General features: G+C 39.9%; 1 long non-coding RNA gene across 2 annotated transcripts in view; it reads right to left on the bottom strand.

Moving 5' to 3' along the window:
- LOC128851013 (uncharacterized) overlaps nt 1-22,280 on the bottom strand; it is a 56,788-nt gene that overhangs the window by 14,189 nt on the left and 20,319 nt on the right. The window contains exons 2-4 of one of the 2 annotated variants that reach the window (XR_008448302.1): nt 11,581-11,730; nt 11,081-11,297; nt 9,324-9,453 (exon numbers count right to left, since the gene is read on the bottom strand). This is a non-coding gene — a long non-coding RNA (uncharacterized LOC128851013). Of the gene's footprint in view, nt 1-9,323; nt 9,454-11,080; nt 11,298-11,580; nt 11,731-11,776; nt 12,002-22,280 lie in introns of those variants that run through there. The other variant, XR_008448301.1, reaches the window with a different exon arrangement.

The following is a 22,280-nucleotide window of genomic DNA, read 5'->3' as shown; positions in this document are numbered from 1 at the left end:
ACTGGGTGGTGGGATATGTGGATTCAATTTCTTCCTATCAGCAGATCCACTACCATCCAATGTTCATCATATGCTTCCAGCCAAGATCCTTCTATATAGGCAACCCAAGAACACGATAGGATTAAGCTCTGGCCAGAAACAAAAGGAAGGAATAAGAAAAACTCAACCAACTTCTTACTCTAGGTGCAAAGGTACATTTTTAATTCAGGTCTAGCTCCATGTTTGGACTGAATTAAAAAATCCACAGTGTCTGGGCCTTACGTATCTACTGATTTTTGGCATTTCTGTATCTGTTTAAGAAAACATCTGGCAGATGTAAAGCCACAGACATTAGGAAGGGGACAAGCTATAATGCAGAGAATGAATTGCAGATAAAGGACACCGTTCTTTTTCAGGCTGTTCTGGCTGGTATGCAGTGAGGACACACTAAAAGGGTTTTTCAAAACTCAAAGAGCTTCTTTGTTTTATATTCATAGAATGGTTTGGATTGGAAGGGACCTTAAAGATCAACCAGTTCCACTCCACCTGCCATAGGCAGGGACACTTCCCACCAGACCAAGCTGCTCAAGGTCCCATCAGCTTGGCTTTGAACGCTTCCAGGGAGGAAGCATGCACTACTTCCCTGAGCAACCTGTTCCAGTGTCCAGTGTGGCCAGCAGGTCGAGGGAAGTGATTCTGTCCCTCTATTCCTCTCTTGTGAGATCTCATCTGAAATAGTGTGTCCAGTTCTGGAATCCTCAACATAAGAAGGATATGGAGCTGTTGGAATGGGTCTGGAGGAGGGCTACAAAGATGATCAGAGGGCTGAAGCACCTTTCATACGAGGACAGGCTGAGAGAGTTGGGCTTGTTCAGCCTGGAGAAGAGAAGGCTCAGAGGAGATCTTACAGCGACCTTCCAGTACCTGAAAGGGGCCTACAGGAAAGCTGGGGAGGGGCTATTCATAAAGGCTTGTGTTGATAGGATGAGGGGGAATAGGTATAAACTGGAGAGGGGCAGATTTAGACTGGGAATTTGGAAGAATTTCTTCACCATGAGAGTAGTGAGGCACTGGCACAGGTTGCCCAGGGAGGTTGTGGATGCCCCATCCCTGGAGATGTTCAAGGCTGGGTTGGATGGGGCCTTGGACGGCCTGATTTAGAGTGAGATGGAACTAGATGGGGGTTGGAACTAGATGATCATTAAGCTCCGTTCCAACCCTAACTATGCTATGATTCTAGATGTGCAATTAAATTCGTATTTTAGCCATTCTATTGTATATTTCTTCTCTTTTGTATTAAAAGTAGAAAGGGAGAGGATTAAGTAAGTATATCTGAAAACAAACAACTTCCAGTGTGAATGGAAATTTTAGTGCAATTTGTTTCATATTAGGATAACACTCTGGGTCTGAATACAAAAGCATCATTTAAAACAAAGAAAGTCTCTGCTAGAGAACATCTTTGCCTCCTATTCAGCACGTTTCATAATGAGAGTCTTGCTCACAGAGCCACACTTCCTAAAACTAGATTACTTATAAAATCCATTGCTCCCTCAGGTAAGGAAAATTTTAAAGCTTTTCAAGTGGCAGAATTAGCAACGCTATTTGGTAGTGCTTCTCCTCCTAGGAGACTTTGCTTCTCAGCTGTTGCTTCAGCCTGGCAGCCCAGATGAAAGAACAGCCTAGGACAGAACAGATGAGGGACTCTGCAGGCAGGGGTAGAAAGATCATTTTCACACCATTCACAAGAATTGGATCCCTCCACTACATAGGGAGCTAAAATTAGCCTCTCTACAGGCCTTCAACGTTTCCAGCGTTTGTAACAGCTCACAGACTAAAATCATGCTTTACAGAGCTGCAAGAACCACTTGCCTTGCTAAAGAAAGAAGTAGAAGGGTGTTAGGATACTTGCTTTTCCTCTGCTGTTTTTTTCCCTGCTAGCACCTTGAAGAAGTTCCTTCACAGCAAGGTAAAGCTTTGACTTGTCACTCCCTCCCTGCCTCTCATTGTTCTGACTCACTGTCTCTCCACACAAGTCAGATATCAAAAAATCATGAAGATTTGTTGGAGTAATTTGTGATCAAACAACTGCATTTCAGATCTTGGCAAAGATGAACAGAATACCCCATTCAAAAAGACATTTGACCAGTCTTAAAAGAGCCTTAATGAAAAGTTCTACTGATCAACAGTTAATGAACATTATCATAAATATTTTTGACAAAATGGCATACATTAAAGTTCATCTGTTCTAGCAGGAGAAGCAAAATCAGATTAAAACCTTAATTAAAACATGAAGAAGAAGCTTGTCATGATCCTCAACACAGTGGAAGACTCCTTTTTTGAAAATCAAGCTCTCTCTTGCTGTCACATTACAGTATGTTGTTAATGAGCCCTTTCATTTCTCCATGCATAGCAATATATTTAATCTTAGCCACATATTTTAAATGATTGATGTTCCCCTAATTACATTTTATGATATATTTTGCTGTGCCACCTCTAATGAGTAGCAAACATGGCATTACCTCACTAGCACTCAACCACAGAAATCAATAACTGACAGTTATTCAATGAACTGCAAATTGTGATTCACTAGCTTTTCTCTGTTGAGTAAATTCAAACTGTAATTAATTTTCATGCATATCACAAATAGCAAATGCTTGTATGGGCTAACTCTGAAAGTTGTTTGCTCCTTCCCTGGTAATTATAACACAGCAAAAATTCTCAAGCCATCATTCAAAATGCTGAGAGAAATCAATGACTTGACAGAAGCCATCTCCTTAGATGGGTAACGCACATTCGCTGTTTACACTTTTGAAAATACTTCAGAGCCATTTCCTAAGACGTGAGGTTGTTCCTGTATAGTGAATGAAGGTCAATCTTACCTACATACATTTGCTTCTGCACAAGAATGAGAAAGAAATTCCTCATTAGCTTTGCTACTAGGAAACAAATATCCTACTGTAAGAAATATATAACTGCTTTTTTGAAAGACCAACTTTGTCAAATGTTATCCAAAACTTGTAATAAGAAAGCTGAGTCTCTGCTATTCACGAGTGATGGGTTTGCTTGTAAGCCACTTCAAAGTTTGCAAAACAACTACTTGTTACCCCCTTTTAAAACTCCTGCCTGTGCCTTTAGTTAGCCTGCGATTTCTTTGCTGAAAATGTCCACTCAAATCAGAGGACAGTAAAAGGTGACTTTACAGCTAATGCTCTGTTGGCATATGAGTGCAGAAGCAGAGGTGTACAAACCCACCAAGTGTTAAAGTTGAAGTCTTTGAAACCAATAGCGAAAGGTTGTGGGTCACTTTCAGATCAGTGCAGTCCTTTGCACTAAAGCAGAGCATCATTTCAGAGATAGCTGAACAGTTCAGGATCTAAACCTGTGGTCAGCAAGGTCCTGCGCCCACCTCAATAAACTAAAAATGTCTGGGGCTGATCTTAGGCACTGCAGCCAGCTGGTGCAAAAGGGCCTACATCCACAGGGAGTTCAGCTCTCTAAAGCAGGCTGGTCACACACAGTCTGCCTCTTGGGAATACCTCTGGTGTTTGTTAATTCCCAGACACTGTCCAGGAATTATGTGAAAGGTTCCTACTGAGCCTAGGCCAAAACTGTACTGGGGATCACTCTGACAACACAGATAGTGGAAAGCCAAGCCCAGGAAAACACTCTGACACCACCTTGTTGAGCTGTAAAGATGTAGCAAACTTTCGTCCTAAAACCCAGTACAGATTTCAGCTTGCTTTTCTAAAGAGCTCCCCTTCAGTTACAAAGCATCCACTTTAAACCCCTGAGGTCAACTTTCTGCAGGAAATACCATTTGCTATTAATTCTTTGGCAGGGCTCTGTGTCTATTACTTGTGCTGTATTTATTGATATTAAAACAGAGTGGAAAAGTGCAATGGAATGAGGTACATTTGAATACATAAATTTAGTTTTGCATTGCAATCCAACTTCAGTCTTCAATAATTACTGCTAGTGTTATCCTAGTGTCCCAAAAGATGACTGTCAATCTGGCCATCTTACACCTAAGCTCCAGATACTTAGCGAAGGAGTGCTTCTAAAGTACATGCCTAAATTCCCTGCATAGTCAACAGGGACTAGCAGGTACCTTTAAAGGTCTCCGGAGAGCCTACCTGGCTGATTGAGGTGTCAAAAATTAGACAGGCAGGATCTTTCAGTAAACCTCTAAAAGACAGCTGCCTTCTTCCATGAGATAAAGAACTTAGGAAAACTGATTTTTGAGGTAACCAAAGTGTATGTGTGAATTTAGTATCAAGGTAGAGATTCTACTCCGCCCAAAAGAGATGCTGAATTTGCACCTGCACTGGTTGTCAGGCTTGACTCTTCACCACCTAGTTCTATGTAAAGCAAGAATAAAGGCAATAAAAATCTCATTGAATCAAAGAGTTCTTTCTAAATACCAAAGAGAAAAAAATATAAATTCATACAAGTTTTATTTTAATCTTTATTTTGATGATCACTTTTGACAAGTGATAAGAACCTATCGATTTATTCCAAACAAACCTCATTTATATAATGAATTGGCTTCTGCTCATTTCTCATACTTGCATCAAGTTCAACGATTTAAAGGAAGCTTCAGCCTCAGGCCTATATCTGCAAATATATCAGTATTTTCTTTCCCATTCCACACAGTACAGTTATTCTTACATCCAAGAATGATATACTTGGTTCCTCTTAGCATCCTTTGGGAGGAAAAGAATCAAGAAAGGCCAGTGAAGAGGTCAAATTCACAGTGAGGTAGGGTTATCACCATGATTTTAAGGTAATTGGTTTTAGTTTCTTTTCAACCTTGCCTTCAGTGTGAGCTTCTTTTCTAAGCGTCTCAAAGACAAGGATGCCTCAGGGTTTTCTCTAGAGTAACTGCCAGAACCCAGCTCCATCTGAGAAATTGCAGAAGACCAATCATCTTAGACATGTTTCCAGACTGCCATTGGATTTTCCACCAGTATTTAAGGTAGATGAACAAAAGAACAAAACAACCAAAGCAGATCTTGCATCCCTGATTATTTCTAGGGAAAAAATCACTTTGATGCCAGTTTTGACACACTAATTAGGCCCCATTAAAACGCCCTGCTGGCCTCCTAAAACCTGGTTGAGCTGTGATAGAAACAAATTACAGAAATGTATTTCCAAATATCATTCAGATTCTATAAAATATGAAACTAATGTGAAGGTATGGAGTTAATTTATCCTACCCTGAGTAAATGCAGGTCTCTAAGTAAACGCAGGTCTCTATCAGCCTTGAATGGTTAATCCATAGACAAGCTTGCTAATGAGTCTGCTATTCTATCGAGGTTAATGAGCCCTTGAGCATCTGGTGAAGGCACAGACAGTTAGCAATTAGTGTCTTTTATTCAAACCATCTGACAGGCTAGGCAACAGCTGATTCCCAGCTTTTATTATATTGTTGCCATAGTACCTAGCATTCCAGCTCTGAACCTTCATGCACTGGTCATGTTGGTTAAGAATGGATTCCTTCACCTTTATGCTGAGGCCAATGATATGAGCTTTACGGAGTGGATTTGAACCACAAATTCTCCTTCCAGATCTTTATGGCTTGTATGCATATTCAAAAAATCTCAGAAATTAACTGTTCCTCAAGAGAGATCAATTCAATTCAGTTTAACCATCAAAGGTCAAGCAGGATAGCTACCATATCAATACAATAGACAGTGGAAAATTATTTTCTATTCCCTGCTAGCTATACTAAGATATACAAAGACGTGCATATACTAGAGCAGCATTCCTTCTTAGCATACATTGTTCACAGGATGTGTTGGCTCCTAGAACATAAAGTACCTAGGGGAAATGTAGGATTTTAAATTGCCTTCGTGCAACTGGACAAAGCTGTACCTGAAAAACCATTCATTTGTAAGAAAAGAGTGCGAGAAGAAGGAGAAAAGTGAAGAAATGCTATTATTCCTCCTTAATGGACAAAGAAAATGAGGTACAGAAGGAGGTAACTACATCATCCATTTTCAGCTACTTTAGTATCTAACTTGCATGCTCTGAACTGCTCCCTGGAGGATCTTAGTTCTTGTCATTGGCTGTACGTGAAAATTGCCAGCCTTACTTATTACCTTTGGTCTCTAAATTGTAGCTAAGATAAATCACCACAGCAGCCTAAAGTAAATGTTGTATATATGCTTCAAACAAGCCCCAAGTTCTGTTCCAGAGTGACAGCTGCTTCCCCTGGGAGACTGTAGCGGCTCTTAATTCTATATTCATCCCACCCTTTTCTCAACATATGAATGTCTCAGCTGGGACACTGCAACTGCAAATGAGGCAGCAACTAAACTGTCATACTTCACAGGCTTGTTCAGGTAAACTGGCTTCCTTTAATAAACTAGGCTGACACCTGCAACAATTGAATCTTATTTAATATTGATATTGTGGTAGAACATACATATCAATCAAGCTGCATTTTCCTTGCCCTGGTCTCTGTTGTACCATAGAGGTTGCTAACATTCACATGACTTATCTAAGGGTGTTCATCTACACACAGCAGGAAGAAGACTGAAAACACTAAAAAAACAGCCCATTTAACAGCAATATAATTTTCGCAGTGGCTGAAATTTTAGAGAGGGGCATGGACCAAACTTCTGGCTGTAGACTAAGATTCAGGTATGTATATATTTTTCCTGAGAAGCAGACTTCAAACTACCTTAGTATTCATTGGGAGAAATTTTGATTAGGAGCTGAATTTCAGAATTTCTGAAACTGCACATTGCCCCACTAAGCAGATCTGATGTGAAGAGCCAGCATTTAACTCCATGGTTTTAACTCAAGAATCATCTCAATTTTCAAAAAAGCAGCTCTAAAGTGCCTATTGTAAGTAAGTATACATAATGTAACTAAAAGCTATAAAAGAATATCATTTAGAGGAATATGCAGATGAAATGTAGCTACCTCCTGGAGTGCTTTAAGCTATCCAAGTCGTGCATAAAAAAGCATCCTAACTCATCCACTAAAATAACTTACTGGTCCCAGATCAATGATCATTTATATTACCTAGGATATTTTTCTCTTTGTGAAGCACTTGAATTGTGTCTGTTCACTCTGAAAAGCAATTCTTTATAAAATGATCCAAGAAACAACCAGGAGATGTGCATTTTCAAACAGAAAATCCTTGTTCTGTTCCTTCATTATTTAGCTCAAATGTAGAGATCCGAAACCTGTTCTCAAATTATCTTCCCCTCAGTCAGCTGATCCAATAACAGCAGTTTGTTGCTCAGTACCCAATTTTAATTAATCTTCTTTAAGTAAAATCCATATTAAACAGGTCTCATAGTTTGCTTTTCATTGGAAATTGAGTTAACCTTATCTGAAATTACCACAACTGGGCACTAAATTAGTCCTTCAACATTTTCCGAGAACAAACATTTTCAGGTCAGACTGATGTTCTGTGATACAGAATATCCCTTTGGGAAGTTCAAGTCAGCTGTCCTGGCTGTGTCCCCTCTCAGCTTCCTGCTCACCATCAGCTTTGGGGACAGAGTGACAAAAAAGAGAAAGCTCTGAGCCAGTGAAAACACTGTTCAGCAACAGACAAAACATCGCTGAATTATCAACTCTGTTTTACCCACAAATCCAGAACACAACACCTGTGAAGAATTTTAACTCCATCCCAGCCAGACTCCATACAGTCAATAAAAGAAATACTGAAAATTTATAACTATATATATAGAGAGAGATGCATGTATATAAACACATAGTGCACCATAGTTTCTTAATTAACCTACATTTCTCACTCCTCCAGCATAGCTGTTTTATCATTTTCTTAGATTTTCTTCCTGTGTGCAGGAGCCTTTACTAATACAATAGCACAGAGCTAAAGTGCTAGGGTGGTTTCATTAATTACATGCCTTTGCATAGTTTTCACTTAGATTCTTTGACAAGGTATAGAGGATGTTTTTAAAAACATTATTTGTCTAGATACTGATTGGTTTTGGCATAATTTAAGGCAATGTTTTATCTTGCTGGGATTTTATTTACACATCTCACTTGGCAGCACTTTCTCATAACCATGGACAAAAATAACCAGTATATTTTATGATACTCTGTGTTATCTTTTCATTGTTCTTTCATAATGAATTTGCTATTTCAGAGGCACTTAGGGATAAAGTGGTCTGTGAAGGGTGTTTAATCATCTATGTTTTCTTGACGGGCCTGTTCCTGGGCTGGTCTGCCCGTGATTTAGGAAATCTTTTACAGACACTCTGCACTTTTCAGGTTTAGAAATTTTCGCTCGATAATAACATTCTTTCAGCTTTGACTGCTGGGGATGAAAATTATAATTTCCAAACTGAGATGTGTGCTGATAAATTGGCATTGTAGAATATGAGGTCGTGCAATCATTTTCATAATGAAAAGTGTTTTCCTTGGTTTTAGCTGTTGGGCATAAGAACTGTGATAGCTCTCTGCATGCTTATGCAACTTTTCGTCTGCAGAGGATACAGTACCTGGAAAAGAAGCAGTATTTTTAAGTTCTTCAAATTAATATCAGGTGTTTTTCTAGGATTGAACAGTCTGATATGCTTTACTAAATTACAAATAACATTCTCATAGCTACAGCTGATTTTTAGCAATCCTGTGCTTGGATCACTAATATCACACAATAGGAAGATCTTAGGTGTTCTCACTCTACCAAAAAAAAAGCTATTTATTATATTCACAAATAAGTATATCTACATTTATTTGTGTTGATTTTGTAGAAGATAAGATATATACTAAAATCATGCCAGGATCCTAAATATTATAATAGTATCCTAAAACCACCTCTATGAAGTGAGCTGTAATAAAAATGTACCTATTATACATGGGATTCAACACTCAGCAGTTCAATTGCTGATATATTTCTTTTCTGTTTTCTTACGGTACGCACATATGGTGTGCACTTCGCAACACGCATGGGCAGACATAGGCCAAAGAATTTCAGGAATACCTGATGATTTTAATGTCTGCATTTTCCACTACTCAGTTTCAAGAAACCTTAACAAAGGAAAGCTCAGCATTTGTTCACTCTCAAGCCTCTCTCCAGCATGCCAAACTGAGCACTCAAAACCGAAACACTCAGAAGCAGGTCACTTTGGGGTTTCACAGTGTTTAACTGAGCCTCTTCCATGGTTTCATCCTGTCGGTGTAACATCACTGAGATGTTTCATTGGTGAGTCGGGACACTGATGACCAGAGGGTAGACTACCCAACTTTTAAATCTATTCCTCCTTTTTTTTTTATCTAGGGGCTTTGGAAAGAAGAACAGTAAGAATTGTTTCAGTTTGTTTCACTCCAAAACTGAAATGTTAAGTTTTATACTTTCCAACCTGTTTTTCCATCGTCTCTAAAGGTGGTCCTTTAGCCTTTCTCCACTTATATTGGTGTGAACTGTCATTAAATTCACTGTCTCTTTTCCCACTGTCCTTCACACTCAATTGATCTGGAGCCGAATGGGCACTAAAAACAAAAGAAAATAATTAAAACTTTCTTTTCCAGCCACCACAAGTATACGAAGTACAAAATTGCCAACTGTTTGAAGAAATAGACATATTTTCCTTAAATTAGAAGCAGAATTTTCCTCCAGTTGAAGAGATAAGGATGAAAGGAAACAAAAACTTGACTTTCCTAGAGGAGAAAAATATCTTTCCTTACTCCTTTGTATAGATTTAAATATTAGTGTGGCACAAACAAGTGTTTCAGATTTAAAAAAAAAACAGCTGATGTGCAAGAACCAAGTAAAAGTTTGGTAAGTAAACATAAGCATGACACAAACATCTGCATAATACTGAGCTGCAGTGTAATATGCATATCTACAGGATGAATAAATATGTTTTTTTCAGTTTACAGGTAGAAAAGCTGAAGACAGAAGACTCAGTCATTTGGACACTTGGCAGCTTTGCTCTTGGGGCCCTTCTTGGGATCAGCAGTGTCTGGGTTGAGCAACAGGGAGCTCGGTAGCTCATCCTCCACCACGACTGAGCGCTAGGTGAAGGCAGGTTTTCTGTCATTGGTGTCAAGGATGGGGGTGTGCACGGTGGCCATCCTTGGCCAGCGTCTCCAGTGAGCAGGCAGACTGGCACTCATGATCCAGCTGCTGGAGGAGCACCAGGTTAGCACAATGCAGCTCTACATCTCCATGCTGAATGGCTGTTAAAGGCCACACAGGACAGCGATGAGGCAGAGAAACAGAAGGCATGGCCCAAGGTTGACCAAGCAGGAGCAGTCCCTTGTGGGGCACACTTAGCTACTTCTGTCATACCCAGGGAAGACTATGCCAGTAGAGTGTTCAAGGAAAGAGGGCAAAAGCGGCCAGTCTCTCCCCCCTCAGCTGGACTGATCAGCAAGAATCTCTTGGGCAAATCTTACAAGGTTAAAAGACATCAATTAGCAACAGTACTGCCAGCTAAGGACACAATTGGAAGAGATTTTCAGAGATGTCAAGGAGGAGGGGTCAAAACTATGTTATGAGGGCCTTTAACTTGCAGTGAGCACACAATGTGATGCAAAGTAATTCACCCTATTTAACCTTCTTTTTAGAAAGTGACAAAAAATAAGGTCCATGGGAAAAGCACAAAGACTACAAAGAAGATTTAGCCTACTCTGATTTCAGCGAGGACTTTCCTGCATGTAATGAAACATAAGTGACTGATGACTAATGGGACCGAAGAGATTGGTCACAGCCAGAAAGAGGCAGAAACTTAGTTTTATGAAGTGATGCTCAAAGGAGTTCTACAGCCCCTCTGTATTTTTCTGACTGTTTCTGAGTCAGTCTGACTTTACACTAGTGCACTTACTGGGAAGCAGTTGCTGTGTTCCACTTATCAATCTCTGGTCCTAGCAACAGTGGCAAATTTATCTTTGAACAAATCCTTTTTATAGGAACCATAAATATGTCTTTATCCTATAAGCTCTATACAGAAAATCTCCCATCTGTGAATGATTTGATTTTCCAATATGTCTTTTTTACTTGATAGAGGCAGAAGGGTTCCTTCAGCCCATCAGGGCTGACAGCTACTGTAGCATTTCAAGATATGCTTTTGACAATGATGTTTTAGCAATTAGAGGCCAACAGTGCATGACTTACCTCTTGGTCTTACTTTTTTTCATCATCAAGCCTGAAGTAGCAACGTTTTTTGTTGGCTCTTCTGGGACTTTCTTTGATTCTCTCCAGGACCACGCTTGCTCTGGGCATCTTGTCGCTGCAGGCTGACTGCCATAGGTGCGTGATCATCCTGTCATTTTCTTGCATGTGCTGTGACTGACCATCTCCAAACAAAGCAGAGTGTGCTAATGAAGGACATCTGGAGTTTAAAGAAAGGCATTTTCTGAGGCAAGATCAAAGCTACACCCGTGAAGTGACAGGCAGGCCAGAGCAGACACTGTAATGTGTCCCTTTGGGCATCAGACATTGACTTGATGCGGGTCACGTACCCTACATCTTGCCAAGCCTGCTTTAGTCTCCGGGATGGATCAGAGTCCCGGAGAAGACAGACCTGCTGCCTCTCCACATCTGGCAGCCCAGAGACCCTCCGAGACTCTCCCCAGGCTGTTGCCCTGCTTGCAACACAGACACACACGGCTCACCTTCCCTTTTTTTCGGCTCCTGGAGGTGTATCATTCCCCGCTTGAACTACAGAGGGAGCCCGGGGCTCTGCTTTGGAAGCGCGGAGGCTCCGCACCGGTCCCGGCGGGGGTGGACCCACCTGGGTGCGAACTGAGCCTCCCTCCCTCTCTCTGTAGAGAAAAAAACAATAGCGCAAGACCCCCGGGTAGACCTTACCAGAAGGAGGAGAGAGATGCGAATACGCAATTATACAACACTGCTTTAGTTGCCTCCTCGAGTCTTCTCCAAAGCTCATTCTACTCGTTTCATATTCGCTAGCTCTGATGGTGAAACCGTCATTAACGCGTTTTGTGAGCAAAATAAAACTGCAGGGAGGCTGCTTCAGACTCCCCAAGTGTAACGCAGTGAGCCGTGAGAAGGCTGCTTCTAATGGGGGCATAAACTTCTGCAAGACCTTGGAAACTTCTGCTCTTTTATTCCTTTGTTTTCCCTATGAGGTAAACAATCTCTGATTTTTATCCTTGGTGCAAATTCCTGTAAAACCTGAAAGCAATTTGCATTTCTTAACTGTCAGTGTGTTTCGTAGAATTTATGTATGCTATCATGTGCAATAACTTCAAGATTTAAACATCAGGAACTGAAACCATTAAGAAGAACTGATATATCTGAGAAATAAATCTGAAGGGTAGAGTTTGTGAGGTTTTGTTCTAATTTTATAATCATTCCTTGAAACAGAACCAGGGTTAATAATCTATACTAAAAGCACACAAATGAGGTATATCTCAATGTCGTGTTATCTCATATTTTTATTAAAATCTTAGATATTACATTCTTTTTTGATTAGGGCCAGAGGGTTCAGCCTTCTAAAAGAAAGATATTAGTAAAAATACTCATCTTACTAATAAAGCACATTGGAAAAGATAATTCAGGTTCACACAGAGCTAAATATGCTATATATTTAGTACCCTCATGGCAGGTTAAAATATCATTGAGATAACTACAGCACAGCAGAGTAAGAACAAATCATCTTTATCAATTCAAAGCTGTCTTTTCTTCAACCTGGTGGAAATTAAGGAAGAATCAGAATTAATTGATACATGGACTAGATGTAGAAGATGATTTCTTGAATTACATTACTTCCATCTTATCTCTAATCTTTTAAGCCATTTTACCCAAAGCACATTTTCAGACACATACTAAACTGGCAGCAATATAAGGTTGCAGCAGTACAATATTTGTTATTCTAATGATTTATAACCAAATACTTTGCTTATTAGCAAAAGCTAATGCTGGATCCATCAGTCTGGACACAAGTAAATTAGCCATTAACTTTCTGACACCTAGCATAAAACAACAAGTTAGGTCTGGCCATCTAGGTAATTAATCCAGGTTCTCTTTGTGGACACCATGAGGATTATAAGGTGACCTGAAACTACTCATGTGTCTCAGTTGACTAATTTATATTAAATGCCTGTTATTTCGACTACTGAAATCTAGGGAAATTTAACCCCCCATCATGATAACATATCAATAGTAGAAGCCAGTTCCATACAAGTACACTGGTCTCTACTGCCACTGGTTCCAGTGGGAGATACCTTGAGATCTAGGTCTAGGTGGCTTCTACATAATACTTTTCATCTTTAGTTCATAAATGATCTTACGGAGGAAACCAATTACTTTATTCCTAGTTTATATGGGGGTACACATAGAAAACAAGTCTGTAAAATCCTGTGAAGATGAAGAGGAATTGACTGATCCCTCTCCTTTCCAAAATGACAGTTGAAGGTCATCCAGTGAAACTGGCATATAAGAGGTCCAAAACACACCAAGCAGGACACTGCCAGGGTGCAGACAGGGCTGTTCCACGAGGGAAGGGGAGCCAGAAGTAGAGGGTAGCAGCAAGCCAGGCAGGGGTAGTGTCCTTGCTGATGGGGGCACAGTCCCTTGATACCCAAGCAGAGCAGGCCTGGGGACCAAGGATCACTCAGTGACTACCAGACAGGTTTGCAGTGATGAAGCAGATCTTGAGGGAAGTCAAGACAGCAAGCCATAGCCAGGAAAGAAGTTCTGGTGGCCTTGACAAATACCTCTTTGCACCATACATAGGTAAAATGAGGAATCCCTTGTCACATAATAATACAAATGTTGAAAGTTCACTAAGCTTCAAAAACTGACAGACAAAATCCATGGAACAAAAAGCTACCAAGAGCTGTTAAACACAGCACTCCCATCTTCAGTGGAGGAAGACCTGGCACATTGACTTGGTGAAGCCTGAGTGAATTCATTCAGGAATATTAGTTACATACCTATCCCAATTTTATTATCTCTCCTGGGTTTCCAGCATCAGCCACTCTCACCAGCACACTACTGAACTGGTTTGATCCAGCAGGCAGAGCCATGACAGCGTACAGTCAGGTGTATGTCCTTTGCATAGCTTAAATGTGGTTATGAACACCTGCTTGTCTGACTCATGGCTCATGGTCTATTGTGCTTGACTCCTTAGCTTGTCTTAAGCAGAGATGCTTCAGAAATACTTCCTCTGCAGCTGAGCTTCAATCTTTTTCTTTGTGGCATTTCATGTACTATACCAAGTATAGTATGAGGATGTCATGGTAAATTTATCAGCAAGTAAAGAAAGCACTCAGGTGCTTCATATGGGTTACTTCTGCCCATATGAACACTTATAAGAGAGCATATCCACTGTAGTGGTATTGAATGTGCTTCTGGTTTGTCTGGGTTGTTTTTGAGGGCAGGGGTGTTTTAGGGGGGGAGGTGTTGTGTTTAAGGCAGTTCTCTCTGCCTGGGTTGACAGAAATTTCACAGACAAACTGCAAATTGTTGATCTAGCCACAGAGAAAAAATGTATGTATCTCTTTTTTTACCTAATTAAATCAAGTATTTTTATAGTTGTGATTGCACAATACTACCTGCACATGAAAATATATGTAAATGGATCATAGTGTCAGGCTGTCTTCCTGCATTTATTTTGTCTATATTTTTGGTGTGTATGTGCTCTTTTGCCCCTTCCTGGTCCCTTCCAAATCCATTCATCAGTTACAACTACATCTGACAGTCAAGTAGAAATCCCAAAGCATTATATTCTTACAATAAATAGAGACTGGAAGGAGAACTTGAAAGCAGGGAAAAGGCTGCAGCATGGGCACATACAGTACCACACACTAGAGAATCAATCTCGGAGACAGCTGCTATGAATGCCTTAGCTACTGAAGAAGTTTGAACTGGTGGTCACTCCTTATTAGACCGCAGGGGATCCAAGTTCATGGAATGAATCCGTAAGAAGACAAGCTTCATTCACCTTGCTGCTCATGAAGTTGCCCAAATTACCGATCATTCTTTGAAGCTGCCAGACAACAGTCAAAAGTTTGCCTTTCCAGCTTACTAAGACAGACCTAGGTTAGTGTGATTAGCTTAACTCCACCAGCTGCAATGGACTCATGATCCAAACTGCTCATCTGTCAATGCTCACAGGCTTTTGTCCCAAAATACTGGGCAGTGGGAGAGTGAGAGAGAAGGACTTCATCCTGCTTCCCCAGTGCCAATTGCTCCACTGCTTCTCTGGTGGCTCCGTATTCTTTTGGATTTTTGTCATCCAGCAAGAGTAATTAAGTTGTGGCTTCTCCATAGCTTAGCTGATCAAACAAGATTTTATGTTTGTAAATAGAGACTGCAGTGACTGTAAATGGATATTCTGCTCTGCTTTACCTCTAAACTAATTTGGAAAAAAGGTCAAAGTTCTCTTCATCAAGAGAGCACCATTAACAGAAATCTCACAGATTTAATTGTTTTATGTATTGTTTCTTTCTGAAAACAGGAAGAAGAGCTGTTAAAAGATACGCAAAGTACTCTCATCCATTTTGCTGCCAAGGCAAGTTTATTTCTACCACATATTTGCTAGTGCAGTGGTACTCAAACGACGGTGCTTGGAGCTGTTTCTGTCACAACCATGAAGCATCAGTCACTCTTTGAGCAGTGACACCTTCTGCTCTTTATAGCCGAGAACAAAGTTCTTCCAGGGTTCCTAGTGGCTATTTCAACCAAGTAAAATCAAAATAACTGGTATTTGTCTGCAACCCACACAGCTGCTTCCTGTCTTTTTTTGTTGATAATTTTTTTCTTTTTTTGTATAGCTCCAATCAGAATCAAAACTAGGGACTAACACATATTGTGCTGGACTAGACTTCAGAAAGACCCCAAAAGACTACATCAAAAAGTATTGTAGGCCATATGGGGAAACATTTTCATAAAATCCTGCAACTGGCAAGTGAGTAAATACAACATGGATCAACAAACTACTTAAGCACCGTCTCAAAATTACATTTGGATGTAGCAATGGCAGTATGAATTTTTAAGAATAATACCTGGAGGAGATGCATATTTCATCAATGCACATATTAAGATAGTCATGCTCATACTCATTGGAAACTAGCATTGGTTGCCTGTGTACCTTCGAATGCTTGCTGGTTTATTTAAAAATGTTTGTGAGTCCTGAACTTCACATTATTCTTGTTTCTAATTATCAGTTAATTGCCATCATTAATCCTTGTTTTCTTGATTAGAAAGTAACAGTCAGTTCAATACCATGTGATATGGATGACTAATCACAGCTCAGGAGTAATAAAGAGTAGAAATAAGTGTTCACGAACAAGTTGTCATCTGTAATTTATCCTCATAAGCTAGCTGGCAAATACTTGCGCGCAATGAATACTTCCATACAAATTAAGATGAGCTTGAAATTATTTATAAACAGGGAAAAATAGTTGAATTCATCTCATATTTAATTTGCAATAAATAATTTGGACAAATACAGTTATCAGAGGGGTAAGCAGAAGACCTTTATATAAAGTGAGTTATCAACAGCGCAAATGGTTGAAAATCACTTTTGCTATTGCTTTATGCTATCGAAATTTTAAAGCACTGATGTGATTTCCCCAGCAAGACTGTTCCATAATCCTAATAACATTCCCTCTTCAGAAAGTTTTGTCAGAATTTTCTCTTTCTTAACTATTTCATTGCTCCTCATACCATTCCATCTTTCTCTCATAGTCATAGGGTGGCAGATGGACTCCTTTATGCAGACTCTCTGGCCTGTATTCATTCAGTATACTTGGTTCCACCAATATTAAATATGTTTTGAGTAGGATTCAGTGATCTATATTTTGCCATCTTCTGTGCAATTTGAGTTGCCCTAAAATACCTGAGATTCTCAGATGGTGATGACAAATCACAGAATCATGGAATCACTAGGTTGGAAAAGACCTCCAGGATCATCAAGTCCAACCATTTCTATCAACCACTAAACCATGCCCCTGAGGATCTCATCCACCCGTCTTTTAAATACCTCCAGAGATGGTGATTCCACCACCTCCCTAGGCAGCCTCTGCCAGTGCCCAATGACTCTTTCTGTGATTTTTTTTTTTCTGATGTCCAGCCTGAACCTCCCCTGGTGGAGCTTGAGGACATTCCCCCTTGTCCTGTCCCCTATCACTTGGGAAAGAGGCCAGCACCCTCCTCTCTACAACCTCCTTTCAGGTAGTTGTAGACAGCAATGAGGTCTCCTCTCAGACTCCTCAAGGCTAAACAACCCCAGTTCCCTCAGCTGCTCCTCATAAGACTTGTTCTCCAGCCCCTTCACCAGCTTCATTGCTCTTCCCTGGACACGCTTCAGAGCCTCAACATCCTTCTTGTGGGGAGGGGCCCAGAACTGAACACAGTATTTGAGGTGCGGTCTCACCAGTGCCAAGTAAGAGGGAGAATAACCTCCCTGGACCCAGCACTGAGCACATGCTTTTTTATTTTTCCCTAAACAAATCACTCCTTATTCTTTTTATATCTTATATCTTTTCCTTGACTATATGCCTGCACTCTCAGAGCTGTTTTTTTTTTTCCTCTATCCACATGCAGCCTAAGCATGCTGCTCTTCCCATACTGGCATAACAAGGTACTGTGGAAACAAGATGTTTATGTGGTCTCTTAGAAAACTAATTACTCTGTTAGCTAGGAGTATGGGTAACGATGAACCAGATGACATATGGTGCATGTCTCTGAAATAGAAATCTTCCAAAAGCTTTCATAATCTAGTTGGCAAAAGGAAATACTTTTGCTTGTATGGATCCACAGAAGAGCCAAGGTTCTACAGCAAGTCAAGAGCTCACATGAGTATTTTGATTTCAAGATAGAGAGTGATCTGTCTAGTTTCTGCATTCCCTGGAGAGAGGTAGGTGCCAGTTGAGACCTCTTGAGGGAGAAACCTGCTTTCCTAAGAACAAACAATTCAGCTGGCTGGAATTGTTCTGCCCCTGAAACCTTCAGGGTCATCTACCTCTGCCCCTGGAATACACAGCACTCTTTAGAAACGTGCTGCACCAGGAATGAAATAATCACCTAAAGATTCTGTGTGAATCACTGTCTGAATTGAGCAAACTGTTACACCTTTCAGCTGCATCCAACAAAGCTTATTCTTATGTAGTGGGGGCTGTTACCATCTAGGTGATTTATTTCTCTTAATACATTGGTTTCATTATTTTCACCACAGATCAAGTAGTTAGAGCCTGTCAGCAGCAGGTACCGGATTTGTAGTTTTTTTCTTTTCACAAGTACATTTGCTTTGATGCATTTACGACTGCAAAAGCAAAAAAAGTGACGCAACACATTGAAATTCAGACATTTTAAATAAACACCCTGGTTCTGACATGTTCTGTTCTATGGAGTTCAGATTATTACTGCAAAAAATATGGCCTTTATGAGAGGAAGAGCATATTAGTGAGTATGGGTGCAAGTGAGTGTGTGAGCACGTATGTGTAATTTGTCTAGTTACAGATATCCTGTGAAAAGCTACCCCCAGTATAGAGATTAGTAATACAATCCATTCATAAATCAAGAGATACAAATAGACAGAAACTGTCTTGCCCATTTTGAATTCCTGCTGTAGATGATCTTTTTGTTGGCCTACAAATTACTCAAGTGTCTCTAAGGAGATGAGATCTATCATCTTTTACTATTAGCTATTATTATTACACACTTGAAGTAATGGAGTAGTGTGCTTCTATTATATTCAGACTTCTTTACTGGATATGGATTGAGCTGATTTTACCCCATAAGAACAAATGCTGTTATTACATTTAATGATTAAAATCCTGCTGGTACCTAGCTAAAATATAAATCAGTAGTTTGGAAGAACAGGCTTCAAGCTAAACAAAATTGCTTTGGGAGACCAAATAACTGAGGGAATTACCAATGGGCTACTCAGGCTTTCACCTCTATAGCAGGTCACTAATTGGATCTTGACTAGGTTCATAGTAGTGACCTGAATTAGAACCAAATATTATGTTTGCTCTGCAGCCTTCAGTGTTTAGTGGTCTCCATCCAGTTCCTAGAAAGTATATGTACCAAGAAGGGTATGACAGGGAATGAGTCTCCCAGCCACGTCAGCATAGTATGAGATGTGTTGTATGTTGGAGATGCCTATTTCCCTCCATTTAATAGAGAAAATATCTAGATTATTAGCCTAGTTCAGAGTATATTTTTAGACATCTAAATTAAAGAAAGCTACAGAGTACCTGGTGGATGAGAGAAATTTTGTCATATGCAGAAATTGGATAAATATATTTTTCCTGAATTTCTAGAGCCCAACATTCAATAACTCTTTTCATAATATATAAAAAAAAAAAAACTGTGTATGCACAAAAGAATAACAATACTGCTAGTCTCATTTTTCTCACCATGAAAAATAAATCTAGATAAATCTAGTAGGATCCTAATAATACCAGACGTAGTCTTTGGTTTTCATTTTACTTTTAGGCTACATTTCAAAACTCCAATGATTCACAGTGGAGATGAGGGCAGAATATGCCCCTTCAATATGAGAAACACATTTACAGCAGGAGGAAGTTGGTCTATAATACTAAGAATTTATTACTTCTTTATCTGTTTTATCAGCTGATACGTCCTATTTTCCTCCTTCAATTCACTACAGACTAATAAGACAGGAAGAGCCCTGCAGGACTTTTTTATCCCAGGGGAATGCCAGGATTTCATATCATATCTCTTCAAGCTTCTTTTGATTATAATTGCTTCGTGATTTCATGCAAAATTTCAGCTCTCGTCTGTATTGTTCATCATATAAGTTTTCCTGGAACTAGCTAAATGTTTTGCTGTGTTGTTTGGGGATTTTTTTCTTTTTAACTATCAGCTACCAATAACTTTGTTTCAGAGTTTGCATCTTAAATACACACACATTTTGTACTGTGGCAAAGAGGTTCACTGGGTAATCTGAGCTCACATAGTGAGAAGGGGGCAAATGTCCATTGAATGATATGTAAGTGAGAAACATTTGGTCAATGGCTCATTTCCTCTCCACGGTCTAAGTCTGCTACTTTTCCCTGCCATATGGTGTGTGAGATTTATTTCTGAGCTTTTAGAAAGAGACAAGGCATTTGAGCCGCTTTGAGGCCACATCTCTTCTCCGAAACTGTTCTGAACAAGGATTTCAGAAGTCTCTTGTAGATTTTGAAGTGGAAATCTTTTAGATTTCAGTTTGTTCCACTTTTGCAGAGGAGTTCTTTAATTGTCTTCCCAAGCAAAACAGCTTAAAGACAAAAACAGAGAAAACACGTTGCACAGTATAAGTAAGCACACGTGTACATACTCAAAACTCTGTAACTGGGTGGTGGGTAGACTTTACTTTCAATTGAAGGGGTCCAGCAATAGGCAGCATCCTATTCTAAAGAAATACAGCAAGACAATGCATCTCTGCACAAACACGCCAAACTTTTCTCAGGACTTCTGACAGCAGGCAGCCAATTACTTTGAAAAGAATGTGTTCTGTCTCATGACTGCAGCAACACAAATGCATCTCCCTTGATCCCAACATCAAGGTAGAGCTTTGCATTTCTGATATTTTAATTCTATACAAAGCAGCAATTTCAGTATGTTTTTTGTGGTTTCTTTTTTTAATGGTGGGTGACATCTTGTAGGGGTTTTCTGCAATCAGATGTAACAGCAGCAGGTTTAAAAGAGATATATAAATAATAGACAGTTTCTCTCACCTAAAGAGGGATCTGCCAATTCTTGCCCTCCTTTTAATTCGGGAAGGGAATATCGTTTAAAAGATGACAGACCCTTTCCCATCAAGGCAGAGAAGGAGGCCTTCAGAAGAACAATGGCTGATGCCACAGCATGACTATCTGACAGGCTTGAAAAGTGACTGTAAAGTTGCCAGCACAACAAGCCTTTTATCTTTGATGATAGTATTTAAAGCTTGTGATTTTCATCCAAAGAATAGGAGGAGGTAGATGATGTCCTCCCACCACCTCTTTTCTTACTGTTTTAATCACCATTAGTTCAAAAATATATACATATTCACCAAATATACATCCCTTTTTTGTTAAAACTCCCATAAGTGTGTTACAGGAATATCTTCACTACACAGCTGAACTTGGCTTTTTTCCCAACATAAATATATATAGTTCTTTTCAAATTTCTTTATCTTTATATTAATTTTCTGTGTAAATATGTAGCCTTACATGCAATTAAGCTTCTTTGGAAGCTCAGTCACAGGTCCATTTCACTACTGGGAAGATGTACAGCAGGTACTAATACAGCCAAGGTCTTCTTCCTACTTGAGTGACAGTCACGGGGCTTTCCGGAGCAGGCTGTAGCCTTCAGCGCTCAAGGGGACACACTCAAGACCAAATTAAAATCTGGATTTGGGTATTACAGTGACTGGAATCTGGCTAAATAAAATTCTTCTATGCCTCCTGTGCAAGCAGCGGGCTCATACTGGCAACCCATACTTGTGTACATTCTGCTCGGGCAGTTTCATAGTGCAAGACTCAGCAGTGGCATGCCCAGGTGCTTTGCTCCATTGAGATGCATCAGGCACTTAGGTTCCCTTTAAGTAAAACACGAGATTATTTGGTTCCTACACTGCAGTCTGTGATAACAAACAAAGCCAAAGGGAAGGACGTATTTTAAATATTGCCCCTTACTTAGACTAGACCACTTATCTCAGACATAGCTCTCAGCACACAATTCAGAGCCTGAAACTTGATTCTGGCTTAAAAGGATTTCCCTTGAGGAGAACGCCTCCTCAACAGCTCTCTTTCACACAACTATCTTATCCAGGAAATGGTAAAGCTCAGTTCAGTGTCTTCCTCAAACTAACAGGATTTGAATTTATATCTCCCTTAAGTACTAGAGGGTGCATGAACTGCCATCTGAATGCTCACCTGGATAGAAAGATGCCTCCACATCTGCTCAGGCTGAAATTTTGTGCAGCCAGGTGTGCAGAATTCATGGCACCCAAAGGAAGAAGCATAACGTATCCTGATTTTGCACCTGTAGATAGGGACAACAGTGTAACCTGCTGCAGTTATGAAATACTCTGTGCACATCATACCCTACATCAGCACTAGAAGGGAACAAATCATCCAGAGAAAAGTAAGAAGTTTTTCCATCCCCCATGGAGGCCCCTCATGTATAAGCTGCAAATTCATTCTGGCTCACCTCTTCTTACCCTGTAATCTTTCACTCTTGCTTTAAACAGGAAGGATGTAGGGGATCTTCTTAAGAATACGTCTTTGACTTACAGCAAGGGTATCCTTCTCAGATGTACAATCCTCCATCTTAATCTGAACAATGTGAATTTTAATTTAAAACCTTGGTCTTCCACTTCCTGACAAAATACTCCACACAGGAAGTA

This window comes from Cuculus canorus, chromosome 1 (assembly GCF_017976375.1).
Source record: "Cuculus canorus isolate bCucCan1 chromosome 1, bCucCan1.pri, whole genome shotgun sequence".
In the NCBI taxonomy this organism is placed as follows: domain Eukaryota; kingdom Metazoa; phylum Chordata; class Aves; order Cuculiformes; family Cuculidae; genus Cuculus; species Cuculus canorus.
This window is presented reverse-complemented; position numbering and strand designations above follow the sequence as displayed.